At 32.4% G+C, this 13,218-nt stretch overlaps 1 long non-coding RNA gene across 1 annotated transcript; it reads left to right on the top strand.

Moving 5' to 3' along the window:
• The first annotated feature begins 6,964 nt into the window (after positions 1-6,964).
• LOC132745658 (uncharacterized) lies at positions 6,965-8,069 on the top strand. Its single transcript, XR_009627883.1, has 2 exons — positions 6,965-7,872; positions 7,970-8,069. It is a non-coding gene; the product is annotated as an uncharacterized LOC132745658 (long non-coding RNA).
• The last annotated feature ends 5,149 nt before the right edge of the window (positions 8,070-13,218 follow it).

The following is a 13,218-nucleotide window of genomic DNA, read 5'->3' as shown; positions in this document are numbered from 1 at the left end:
AAATGTCATAGGTGGATAGATCTTATTGAGGAGGAATGTTGTGCACAAGAATGATAACTCTTCCCTGTACAATATTTGAGTTATTGCCCTTTGTTCTTTTTCATGCTATTTTGTCCAGAGCTTATCTCAAAAAGTATTTGAGGTATCAACTTGAAACTTCATAGGTGGATGGATCTCATTGAGGAGGAGTGCATTGCACAAGAATGATAACTCTACCCTGCATAATTTTTGAGTTATTGCCCTTTGTTATTTTTCAAAATTAATTTTTGTCCAGAGCCTAACTCAAAAAGCCTTTGAGATATCAAAATGAAACTTCATAGGTGCATAGATCTCACTCAGGAGGTGTGCAGTGCACAAGAATGATAACTCTATTTTTCATAATTCTAGAGTTATTGCCCTTTGTTATTTTTCATACCTAATTTTTCACCCGAGTGGAGCATGACTCAAAAGTGTTGGAGATGTCAACATGAAATGTCATAGATTGATAGATTTTATTGAGGAGGAATGTTGTGCACAAGAATGATAACTCTTCCCGATACAATTTTTGAGTATTTGCCCTTTGTTCTTTTTCATACTATTTTGTCCGGAGCTTATCTCAAAAAGTATTTAAGGTATCAACTAGAAACTTCATAGGTGGATGGATCTCATTGAGGAAGAGTGCAGTGCACAAGAATGATAACTCTACCCTGCATAATTGTTTAGTTATTGCCTTTTTTTTATTTTTCAAAATTAATTTTTGTCCAGAGCATAACTCAAAAGGCCTTTGAGATATCATTATGAAACTTCATAGGTGCATAGATCTCACTCAGGAGGTGTGCAGTGCACAAGAATGTTAACTCTACCTTTTATAATTTTTGAGTTATTGCCCTTTGTTATTTTTCATACTTAATTTTTCAATTCAATTTTTTTCTCAAAAAAGTATTTGAGGTATCAACTTGAAACTTCATAGGTGAATAGATTTTACTGAGGAGGGATGCAGCACACAAGAATGATAACCTACCCTGCATTATTTTTAGCTCACCTGTCACAAAGTGACAGGGTGAGCTTTTGTGATCGCTTTTCGTCCGGCGTCGGTCCGGCGTCCGTCCGTAAACTTTAACTTTAAATGACATCTCCTCATAAACCACTATGCCAATTTCATCCAAACTTCACAGGAATGTTCCTTTGGTGGTCACCTTTAAAAATTGTTCAAAGAATTTAATTCCATGCAGAACTCTGGTTGCCATGGCAACCGAAAGAAAAAATCTTTAAATATCTTCTTTTAAACAACCCTAAGAGCTAGAGCTTAGATATTTGGCATGAAACATCTTCTAATGAGTGTCTACCAAGTTTGTTCAAATAAAAGCCCTGGGGTCAAAATTGGCCCCGCCCCGGGGGGTCATTGATTTTCCCTATATACATATAGTAAAAACTTAAAAAATCTTCTTTTAAAGAACTGTAAGAGCTAGAGCTAAGATATTTGGCATGGAACATCTTCTAGTGAGTGTCTACCAAGTTTGTTCAAATAAAAGCCCTGGGGTCAAAATTGGCCCCGCCCCGGGGGTCATTGATTTTCCCTATATGCATATAGTAAAAAACTTAAAAAAATCTTCTTTTAAAGAACTGTAAGAGCTAGAGCTTAGATATTTGGCATGAAACATCTTCTAGTGAATGTCTACCAAGTTTGTTCAAATAAAAGCCCTGGGGTCAAAATTGGCCCCGCCCCAGGGGGTCATTGATTTTCCCTATATGCATATAGTAAAAACTTAAAAAATCTTCTTTTAAAGAACCCAAAGAGCTAGAGCTAAGATATTTGGCATGAAACATCTTCTAGTGAGTGTCTACCAAGTTTGTTCAAATAAAAGCCCTGGGGTCAAAATTGGCCCCGCCCCGGGGGGTCATTGATTTTCCCTATATGCATATAGTAAAAACTTAAAAAATCTTCTTTTAAAGAACTGTAAGAGCTAGAGCTTAGATATTTGGCATGAAACATCTTCTAGTGAATGTCTACCAAGTTTGTTCAAATAAAAGCCCTGGGGTCAAAATTGGCCCCGCCCCAGGGGGTCATTGATTTTCCCTATATGCATATAGTAAAAACTTAAAAAATCTTCTTTTAAAGAACCCAAAGAGCTAGAGCTAAGATATTTGGCATGAAACATCTTCTAGTGAATGTCTACCAAGTTTGTTCAAATAAAAGCCCTGGGGTCAAAATTGGCCCCGCCCCAGGGGGTCATTGATTTTCCCTATATGCATATAGTAAAAACTTAAAAAATCTTCTTTTAAAGAACTGTAAGAGCTAGAGCTTAGATATTTGGCATGAAACATCTTCTAGTGAATGTCTACCAAGTTTGTTCAAATAAAAGCCCTGGGGTCAAAATTGGCCCCGCCCCAGGGGGTCATTGATTTTCCCTATATGCATAAAGTAAAAACTTAAAAAATCTTCTTTTAAAGAACCCAAAGAGCTAGAGCTAAGATATTTGGCATGAAACATCTTCTAGTGAGTGTCTACCAAGTTTGTTCAAATAAAAGCCCTGGGGTCAAAATTGGCCCCGCCCCGGGGGGTCATTGATTTTCCCTATATGCATATAGTAAAAACTTAAAAATTCTTCTTTAAAAGAACCGTAAGAGCTAGAGCTTAGATATTTGGCATGAAACATCTTCTAGTGAATGTCTACCAAGTTTGTTCAAATAAAAGCCCTGGGGTCAAAATTGGCCCCGCCCCAGGGGGTCATTGATTTTCCTTATATGCATATAGTAAAAACTTAAAAATTTTTCTTTTAAAGAACCCAAAGAGCTAGAGCTAAGATATTTAGCATGAGACATGTTTTAATGGGTGTCTACCAAGTATGTTCAAATAAAAGCCCTGGGGTCAAAACTGGCCCCGCCCCGGGGGTCATTGATTTTCTTTATATACGTAGCAAAAACTTGAAAATCTTCTTTGAAAAAAACCAAATAACTAGAGTTTAGATATTAAGCATGAAACATCTTTAAGTAAATATCTACAAAGTTTGTTCAAATAAAAGCCCAGGGGTCAAAACTGGCCCTGCCCGAGGGGTGTCATTGTTTTTAACTATATGTGTATAGTAAAAAATTAAAAAATCTTCTTTTAAAAAACCCAATGAGCTAGAACTTAGATGTTTTGCATGAAACATCTTCTTATGGGTGTCTACCAAGTCTGTTCAAATAAAAGCCCTTGGGTAAAAATTTGGCCGGGGGGGGGGGGCTATATACAGGTGAGCGACCTCAGGGCCATCATGGCCCTCTTGTTTAGTTATTGCCCTTTGTTATTTTCAGCCATCAGTATTCACATAGGTTTCAAATCTGTAATCACTATAGCCATCAGTTTTCATTACCAAAAGACCTCTTAAAATGGAATTATTCTGCTGTACTACATATACATTCTTCCAATGAGCAAACACATTCGGCGGGGGATGGCCATGCTGACATGGCTCTTGTATACAATAAAGTTACAGATCTCAATTAAACCTCTTTTTATGTCCCTAAACTACAAAATAATGTAACTCATATTTTTTGTATCATAATAGCATTGATTTTACAACATTATTTTTTACAAAACATGACAATTATGAGGGAATTTAAGTGTTCAGGGGAAGCTACTCTTACAAGCAAGTCTCAACATGAGTTGTCTCATCACAGTTATTGTTCCTTTACTGTAGAATCATCATGGTAATTTTACACTCATTACTTAGATTGTATATGTAAACATGTATATATAAATAGGTTTAGAATTAAAGTTATTAGTACTTATTTGATAGTAATGCAATAAATAAAGTGCCACACTTTACTAAAGTGGTACCTAATGCCTAGAAAAGCCTGCAAGAGTATGATGTACATGGTCAGTAAAGCTCAGGAAAGTAATTTTGCATGACAATACTGACCAAACTCAACCAAATAGAATGAGTTAAATTAAATTCATTTAAATGTATCTAAAGGGATTTTGTAAATTAATGAAAAATTTTTTTCTCAGATTGAAGAAAGATGATTATTATAATATATATATTTTAAATAATGTATCACCATTGACCGATTTATTTGTCAGTTCTTTTAATGAAAGAAGAATTCTGTGTTAAGATATTTGAAGATGATTTTTTTGTGTGTTTAATTGATATTACATTAATCATACTGCATTACAAAAAGAGGCATTAAATAAGGCCAAAAAATATAGAGTTCTGTTTTTGGTCTCCAGCTTCTGAAAATGGGTTAGGTAGGGTGGGAAATCTTTTTTGATATAATTATATTTTTTTATGTAACTTTATATATAATTTGTGAAAATATGATTTTGAAAGAGCAGTAATTCAAACAAAAATCTATAGTCGGTATTTTAAGTTTATAAAGGTATGTACATGTATCTGCTGCCTAGAGTTAGTACATAATTAGTTTGAATTTTGAAAAATACCTGTATGTAAGATATATATTTGTATGTTATTTTGTGCGCAATGGCACATGCACGAAAGAAAAACAGTGCTAAATGGAGGCATTCTAAGTTACATCTCTTTTGAGAATTGACAATTAGTTCATTGAAACAATACAATTTTACTGTTAACTTTATAAATTTATGAAAACAGTTTTCCTAAGGCTTAAACTTTCAACCTATTACAGAAAGATAGTCAGGGAGACAAGAAACAGAACTCTGGTTTTTTTTGGCCTTAAAAATTAATGGTATTATTTTCTTTATTGAGATCTGAATTGCAAATTTATCACAATAAACATATCATTTCTCCTCATGCGGCATTAATATGCTCTTTTATATAAGGTTACATATTAAGAACAATGATATTTAAATATATACTTGTATAATTTGAGCCGCGTCACAACAAAACCAACATAATGGGTTTGCGACCAACATGGATCCAGACCAGCCTGCGCATCCGCGCTGTCTGATCAGGATCCATGCTGTTCGCTATCAGTTTCTCTACTTGTTATAGAGTTTGTAAGCGAACAGCATGGATCCTGATCAGACTGTGCGGATGCGCAGGCTGGTCTGGATCCATGCTGGTTGCAAACCCATTACGTTGGTTTTGTCGTGACGCGGCTCATTTTAATATATACTTGTATAATTTATATTCTCCAAGTTTAATGTCTTATTTATTGTTATAAAATCTCAATACAATTTGACTGAGACATGAAAATCTTAATTTTAATACTAGCAATTATCACCATGGGGAAGCAACTTTGGTCACATTACCACAATTTGGCAGGGGAGGAAAGCCGTTCTTTATGCATTCAAACATTCTCTTATACATTTCAAAACGCGAAATTTTACTTAGCACTGACATGTGTATTGTTTATTAGCTCACCTGTCACAAAGTGACAGGGTGAGCTTTTGTGATCGCTTTTCGTCCGTCGTCCGTCTGTCGTCCGTCCGTCCGTAAACTTTTACTTTAAATGACATCTCCTCATAAACCACTAAGCCAAATTCATCCAAACTTCACAGGAATGTTCCTTTGGTGGTCACCTTTAAAAATTGTTCAAAGAATTTAATTCCATGCAGAACTCTGGTTGCCATGGCAACCGAAAGAAAAAACTTTAAATATCTTCTTTTAAAAAATCCTAAGAGCTAGAGCTTAGATATTTGGCATGAAACATCTTCTAGTGAGTGTCTACCAAGTTTGTTCAAATTAAATCCCTGGGGTCAAAATTGGCCCCGCCCCGGGGGGTCATTGTTTTTCCCTATATGCATATAGTAAAAACTGAAAAAATCTTCTTTTAAAGAACCCAAAGAGCTTGAGCTAAGATATTTAGCATGAAACATGTTCTAATGAGTGTCTACCAAGTTTGTTCAAATTAAAGCCCTGGGGTAAAAATTAGCCCCGCCCCGGGGGTCATTGATTTTCCTTATATGTGTATAGCAAAACTTAAAAAAAGCTTCTTTGAAAAAACCCAAATAGCTAGAGTTTAGATATGAGGCATGAAACATCTTCGAGTGAGTGTCTACAAAGTTTGTTCAAATAAAAGCCCTGGGGTCAAATTGGCCCTGCCCTGGGGGGGGGTCATTGATTTTCCCTATTTGCATATAGTAAAAATTTAAAAAATCTTCTTTGAAAAAACCCAAATAGCTAGAGTTTAGATATTAAGCATGAAACATCTTCTAGTAAGTGTCTACAAAGTTTGTTCGAATAAAAGCCCTGGGGTCAAAACTGGCCCCGCCCCAGGGGTGTCATTGTTTTTAACTATATGTGTATAGTAAAAACTTAAAAATCTTCTTTTAAAAAACCCAATGAGCTAGAGCTTAGATGATTAGCATGAAATATCTTCTTATGGATGTCTACCAAGTTTGTTCAAATAAAAGCCCTCGGGTGAAAATTGGCCCTGCCAGGGGAGGGGGGAGGAGAGATCATTGTTTTTCATTATATGTGTGTAGTAAAAACTTAACATTGTGAAATAAAAACTTAACATTGTGAAACATCTTCTAATGAGTGTCTTCCAAGTTTGTTCAAATAAAAGCCCTGGGGTTTAAACTGGCCCCGCTCCGGGGCCCTATATACAGGTGAGCGACCTCAGGGCCATCATGGCCCTCTTGTTAAGTTATTATCAACACTTTTATACAATAGTGTGTACATTGTCATCGACAAGTTTGTAAATATTGTTTGAATGATCTCATAAAATACAAAACATTAGACTACACCAAATGCATTTTTAGAAAGCATCGGAACTGCCGCAGTAGGCTATGCAGCATGATATAAATGATAGATAAATAGTCGCAAAAAATACTTACCTCAGCCAAGCTATTTTGTCTCATTTTGGCCAAGTAGGTTGACTTTTCTGGTGACATTGTGACATGACCAAAGTTGCTTCCCCACGGTGAATTATTTCAAGCTGTTGGCCTTGAACAAAGCTGGTAATATTTTCATTGCTTTGCTACCTAAATATTGAATAAAACTGTATGTGAATGAGGCATATACATTCAACTTTTTGGATTTTGCTTAGATACATCACAGTCATGGCTACCATGATTACTATACTCAGTTTTTAGCTCGACTATTCGAAGAATATGAGAGCTATTGTAGTCGCCCCGGCGTCGGCGTCGGCGTCAGCGTCTGCGTCGGCGTCTGCGTTGGTTAAAGTTTTTTGTAAAGTCAAATATCTCAATTATTACTTGAGATATTCAATTGAAACTTACAATACTTATTTATAGTAACAAGGTACATCAGATTGACAAGTTGGATAACTCTGCCTACAATATTGACAGAATTATGCCCCTTTTTAACTTAGAAATTTTGGTTAAAGTTTTTTGTAAAGTCAAATATCTCAATTACTGCTTGAGATTATCAATTGAAATTTAAAATACTCATTTATAGTAACAATGTACATCAGTTTGCAAAATTGCATAACTCTGTCTGCAATATTTGCAGAATTTTTTGCCCCTTTGAAACTTAGAAATTTTGGTTAAAGGTTAACGGTCTTCAAAGATATTTACTTGAAACTTTACACATGCACTTAGGGTCATAATTGGAGGGTCATAATTGTATGTCACTGACCAAGTTCCATGACTCTATCTTGCATTAAGGCTGATTCATATCCCCTTTTCTACTTAGTCTCTTGGTTAATGTTTACATGCAAGTTTTACATATCTCAATAACTATTAAAGATATTTATGTAAAACTTCACATATGCATTTAGGGTCATAATTGTAGGTCACTGACAAAGATCCATAATTCTATCTTGCATTTAGGCTGATTTGTCTCCCCTTTTTCAACTTAGAAATTCATGGTAAAGTTTTGCTTGTAAGCTGTTATCTCAATAACTACTGAAGGGTTTGTGCCTTTTTTGGGACAATTTTATGCATTCATAATAATAAAGTAGTGATTTACTTGATAAAACATCTTAATAACAAGCCTTTGTACCTTTTCTGTCAAATTTATGTATTCATAGGTAATTAGTATTATTATACTCAATAAAAATTTACTTGATAAAACATCTTAATAACAAGCCTTTATGTACCTTTTCTGTCAAATTTATGTATTCATAGGTAATTAGTATTATTATACTCAATAAAAAACCTTGTGACATTACCTTCCGAATAGTCAAGCCAATTCTGTATAATTAGACTCTCTCTAAGGCCTATAACATGAATTTATAAAAAAAAATTAGCCCTTTTGTGAACTTAAAAAATTAAACAATATAAAGGCTCTTTTACTATCAAGCACTTAGAATAGTCGAGCATGCTGTCCTACAGACAGCTCTTGTTTATGCACATTGTAATAAGAAAGAAAACTAACTGGTACTTTTGCTGTCACAATTTTCTGTGACAATTTAAACAAATGATAAATGCCAATATTGACATCTTGGTCAATCTGCAAATTTTGTACATTTTTCTCAAGTTTGATTTGGCTCTTCTGGAGGCATGTAACTTTAAGTCTTTAACTTAATAGATCTAGTATATTTGTGTATTGTGTGTATACATTTTTTAAAAGGCAGCATAACAAGAAAAATAACATATCTCTTTGTAAATGTTTCAGAAATATTTGCCATTTTTGTACTAAAAGTCTTAAGTGCTAGATTTAATACATATATACTTTCCTATGATGATTAGATATTAGATACAAATTTATATTGAAGTACATGTATGTAGTTTTAAACCATTTGTATAAGTATTGTTATGGACATATATTTTGATGTATGGTCAATACCTTTTTGTCGTTGATCAGTGATCAAAACACATTTGAAAAAAAAAATCAATAATTTTGACTTAATTAATTAGCTGTCTAGAAATTATGAAAATTCACCTTAAACATATACAGAAGCAGGTGTCCATATTTTACAAGTTTTATAGTTTATTAAGATTTTTCTACGTTTACTAGTGCCTAATTCAATTATTTTCGTAATTTTTTAATGAATCATATCCTTTAAACAAAAAGGCAGCCAAACTGAAAAAAATGCATAAATATACTGTCCACTTTCCCTTTGTGTATATTTTTTAATGAAATATGTGTTAGACTATGTATTAAAGTGTTGTTTTTGTGAATTATTTATAATGTACCAAAGATGTTGTGAAGACTGTATTTTGTTTTACAAGTATTCATTATAGTATAGAATACTGTACAATATATAAAAACATACTTTAACCCTGGACCTGCTGGAACTGAAGTGAATTTAGCTCTTGCCACTTTGCCACTGGATTTGGGTTTGTGTCTGGCCTGTGAGTCTGCATTTTTAATTTCCATGCATCCCGATCAGCCTATTTACTGGCTGTGTTGCTGGCTTTTGTGTTTTGATACTGAACTCGGACCCTTAGATCAGGCTCTTTACGAGCTGTTTGTAGCTTTTATGTTTTGATACTGAACTCCCTTAAACTCAGAATGGACAGTTCCAGTTTCAAAGCTAGACAAATTCATGTCACAGATTTGGTAGGTAAAGGGTTAAAAACTTAATTGTCCTGGTGAATATTTTGTATTAAATGTTGTTATTTTAATTGTCTTTAGAGCGAGAACCTAATATTTTCTTTAAAACAAGACAGAGATAAGGTAGTCTTGCTCTTACAGGAATGTTGTTCTTGATGTATTGAATTGTTTTAGATTTCTTTTTCTAGTCGCTATTGTTTGACCTACTTTTGATAAAACAGCAGATTCTATCAGTGTGATATAATTCATATCAATAACTGTATATCATTCATTGTGATAAATTATTATTGCATGTTTTTTTTTACCAATAATTTTTAAACATTAAGGCAAAGGAATGAAGAGTTATGTTTATTTTAAAGTTCTTAATTCTTCAAACTTTGATAAAAACAATTATTTTAGATACAAAATTAAAGATGATGAGTTCAGATGGCGTTTTAGTGGTTAGGAACCCAAGTCTTAAAGTTGACATTTAATTAAATTTAAATTTAGATCAATTTATGCAAAATGGTTGTTCATGTGATAAAGCATGTTTCATGTCAAGGTCAGATGAAAGGTCAAAGGTCAGGTCAGTCAATTTTTGTTGTTTATAATTATAGTTAGTAGATTATTTTTATTTCAATCAGCATTTTACAATTGAATTTTCAATATTTTTTTTTTTTCATATATACAAAATGTACACACAAAAACAATTGTCTCTTTCCCACCTTATTGTACTTTGATGTTTTTTTGTCCCTTGTATACTGACTGCAGTATAAGTATTGTAAGTATGTTAGATAGTTTTGTATCATACAATGTTGTATATTTTGTCTAGTGATTGGACAATTTTGTATCTTTTTTTCTGGACCAGGAAAGTGGTCATTAGTTAATGTGTATAAAATCTTTGATATCATCTTTCAATGATTACTATTATGTATAAACTATAATTATCATTTGTAAATGATAATTAGTCCCCTATCGGTTTAACTGGAGGGGACTTTAGGTTTACCCTCTGTCCGTCTGTCCGTCCGTCTGTCTGTCAGTCCGTCCACAAATCTGGATCCAGCGATAACGCAATATGTACTGAAAATATTTTTATGAAACTTGATATATGGATAGATGGCAGTATGGAGATTATGCACGTCTTTTTTTTTTCTTCCTATGTTGAAAATTCTGGTTGCTATGGCAACAAATAGTCTGAAAATATGGCAAATTTAACACATAAACTGGATCCAGTGATAACTCAAAAAGTACTGAAAATATTTTTATGAAACTTCAAATATGGGAAGATGGCAGTTTGGTGATTATGCACATCTTTTTCTTTTCTTCCTATGTTGAAAATTCTGGTTGCTATGACAACAAATAGGCTGAAAATATGGCAAATTTAACACATAAACTGGATCCAGTGATAACTCAAAAAGTACTGAAAATATTTTTATGAAACTGGAAATATGGGTAGATGGCAGTCTGGAGATTATGCACATCTTTTTCTTTTCTTCCTATGTTGAAAAATCTGGTTGCTATGGCAACAAATAGCCTGAATTTCAAGATTTCTGATTTAAATTTTTCTGCTTTTTCACTATAAGTTCTTTATTTCTTAAGGTGTTTACTTCAAACTTTAAATATAACTTTCTGGTCATCAACCACAACATATGTGACAAGGTTTACAACTCTAGCACAAAAATTAACAGTATTACCTCCCTTGAACTTAGAATTTTTATGAAAAAAAATGTTGTCTTTTTTAAATAACTTCTTTATTTCCTAATGTATCTACTTCAAACTTCATATATATGTTTCTTATTATCACTCAACATTTTTGAGAAGGTTAAATACTCTAGCAAGACTATTTCCAGAATTATGTCCCCCTTGAACTTAGATTTTTTCGAGAAATTGGTATTTTTCACTCCAACTTCTTCATTCCTTATAGGATTTACTTTAAAATCCCACATCGTAATAATATGACAATATGAAAATATCACTGGTAAAATTGAATGGCCAATGGCCCATCAGAATGTTGCTGGGGTTCTAACCGGTAGGGGACTTATGGATTGCTTGCAATACTATGATAATTGCTTGTTTTTTTTATGAAATTATAATAATTACTTTGCATAAACTAAAAATGATTATGTCAATGATAATTTTGCATAAATGATAATTATCATTGTATAAATGATAATTATTGTATACTAATGATAATTATCATGTATAAATGATAATAAGCATGTATAAATGATAATTATTGTGTACAAATGATAATTATCATGTATAAATGAAAGTTGTTGTGCACAAATGATAATTATAATGTAAAAAGATACCATATGTATAAATAATGAATATAATGTGTGAATGATAATTACTATCATGTATAAATGATGATATTTAATTATACAATATTATGTCACAATGTTTTTGAGATGGAAAATATTAAGAAAACTGAGAAAAAAGAAACTACATGTAAATGTGCAGAGCTTGATTTTATTCTTTTTGAAGAATTACACATTTAAAAGTGTTAACTGATTCTTGAATATAAGTAATGTGTTAATTTATGAATATAAAAACTGCCATTCGATTTTAAACAAAAATTTTAATGGTTAAGAATTTGTACATGTCTTAGATAATTTGTTCATTTTATGTAATACAATGTACTAAATGTCATATACACAAATTTCTACACATTCAGGCATATTACATAAATGTGTAAACATAATGTTATATGTAAACACATATATTTTGATTATTAAAACTGCTGTATTTTTATGCATATATGGTTGCAAATTTAAATGTTTATCATTTGAATTGATAAAACATATTTATTTAAAAAATGCAGTCAAAAACACCGTCCGAATTATGCAATAAAAAACTGTTACTTTTAAAAGATTTTTGTAAAGGGCTGATATTGTAATTTTTTTCCAACTTTGCAAACTTTTATATAGAAAATTTATATTCTATGTAGGTGATGATATTGTTTTATTTCTTATTAATTACTAGTTAGAAAATGTTGTGAGATAAAAAATGTTAATTGTGGGACATGTTAAGATCATTGTAAAAATTATTTAGGTCACAACTTGCATGTGACATGATTGGTTTGAGCATGTGGCATCATTATATTAGATGTGACATCATTGTATGAGGTATGACATCATTCTTATGGATGTGACATTGCTTATGTGGCATAACAGTATTACCTAAGATGCAACATTGTAAACATGGATATGACATTGTATATTGAGATGCTATGATGGTCTTAGATGTGACATTATGAAATGAGTTGTGACATGATGGTCTTAGATGTGACATTATGAAATGAGATGTGACATGATGGTCTGAGATGTGACATTATGAAATGAGATGTGACATGATGGTCTTAGATGTGACATTATGAAATGAGATGTGACATGATGGTAGATGTAACATTTTGTAATTAGATGTTACATGATGGCATTAGATATGACATGAAGGTTCTTATTTATACAATAACAATGTCTGACAAAGTGATATGACTTAAAGATGTTACATAATTGGTTGTGACATAACGATTTTTAAAATGTGACACAAAACTTTGAGATGTGACATCACTTTTTTAGATGTGACTAAGTGTTTGAGGGATGTTATTTCATTCTTGTGATGAAACAGAACTTTTGAAATGTTGCATAATGGAGTAAAAGCATTCAAAATTTGCAATGTGACATGATATTTTGGGGTGTGACATTATTATCTAAGAATGATGTAACATCTTTGTTTGAAATACTTTAAAAGTGTTTAGGGATACATTTTTTTAAGTTGAATTAAGTTGTTTTATAATTATTTAAGCCAGTGTTAGTGAAATAAAAATTAAAAAAACGTGATAACTGTTAGTAAACGTTACGTTCAGTATTTTCTTGGATGGCGTTAGCCGTTATAC

The sequence above is a fragment of the Ruditapes philippinarum genome, unplaced genomic scaffold (assembly GCF_026571515.1).
Source record: "Ruditapes philippinarum isolate M1 unplaced genomic scaffold, ASM2657151v2 ctg102_1_1_1_1, whole genome shotgun sequence".
NCBI classification, from domain to species: Eukaryota; Metazoa; Mollusca; class Bivalvia; order Venerida; family Veneridae; genus Ruditapes; species Ruditapes philippinarum.
This window is presented reverse-complemented; position numbering and strand designations above follow the sequence as displayed.